The sequence below is a fragment of the Suricata suricatta genome, chromosome 4 (assembly GCF_006229205.1).
Source record: "Suricata suricatta isolate VVHF042 chromosome 4, meerkat_22Aug2017_6uvM2_HiC, whole genome shotgun sequence".
NCBI lineage: Eukaryota > Metazoa > Chordata > Mammalia > Carnivora > Herpestidae > Suricata > Suricata suricatta.
This window is the reverse complement of record NC_043703.1, coordinates 159,423,019-159,424,278: the sequence shown is the minus strand read 5'-3', so window position 1 is coordinate 159,424,278 and position 1,260 is coordinate 159,423,019.

The following is a 1,260-nucleotide window of genomic DNA, read 5'->3' as shown; positions in this document are numbered from 1 at the left end:
AAAAAAAAAAAAAAAAAAAAACCGCCGGGAGAGGGAGAAGAAAGAAATCTTCCTTTCACCGAAAGAGGCATAGCGTGGCTTAGAGGTTGCCACAGCAAGAGGTTTTGCTTTATTTTATTTGTTTTTGCAACCGAGTTGTTCAGGGTGGGGCTGGAGCGAGGGAGGAGCGGATGGGGAGAAGGTGACTGTCTTAGCGGACGGCGAGATTTATTTATTCCTTTGGATCTTCGCGGGGATGACTTTGATGCTGGACTCCTAAAATACTTTCGAAGGACCCCCTACCCGGCCCCGCTGCCCCCCCCTCCCCCCGCTTGACTCCGCAGAACCCTGGGAGGTTGCACTAAGAACCGTCAGATTTTTCCAGAACAGCACTCCCCAACCCTCCGCCCCCGGGGAGGTGGAAGGCGGTGCAGCCGGGTCCGCGGCTCCGAGCCTCGCGCGCCCGCAGACCCGCGTCTGCGACCTCATTACCACTACGCAGCGGGGCCGACGGAGCCCCTTTCCAGAAATGCCGTGATTTCAAGCGAGAGCATCAAGAGGCCAGAAACTTGCAAGCCAGCCCGCGGACGCAGACGCCTGCTCAGTCCCGGCTTTATCTCTAGGGAAAGTTCCATTTTAAGAACCAGATGCCAACATTCCGGGACAGTTTACGGCATCCGGATCCCTCAAGGGTGCTCATCTGCAATTCAGTGTTAGTAGCCATTATTTATCGTCTGTCCTGGAGAGGAGCGCCTGAACCAGGCTGTCCTCTGCTGGCCCTACGGCAGGCCGGGGTGGGGGCACGGCGGGTCGGATCCTGTTATCTGGTTTAGCAGAGTTTGTTGTGGTTTTCGAGGAAACAGCATCTGGATTACATAAGGATTCAAGTTTTTTTTTCTTTACTTGTTTATTTAATACCTTGGCAAGAGGGAGCCCTTACCCTGAAACCAGATAACGGAATTTGGGTTTAAAACAGCCTTCCACGAGGGGGCCGCGGGAGGGGAGGAAAAAGAGTAAAGCCACAAAAAGCAAACAAGAGGATGTTTATTTTTCTCCCTTTGGGTATTTTTGAAGACTTGCCGAGCCTCTTCGACGTCTTGTCGCGCACGGCTAATGAGTTGCATTAACAAAGCGCTCCGACTGCCACGATGGCTTAACTAGCAGTCACCCCCGCCCGCCGGGACAGGCCCTAGTTCCTTCTAGGATCGGCGCGCGGTCCTGTTGGTCCAGAGAGCCCAAGAGCACCAGGAGAAACGCCGTGCTAAATCCTGTTGTTGCAGG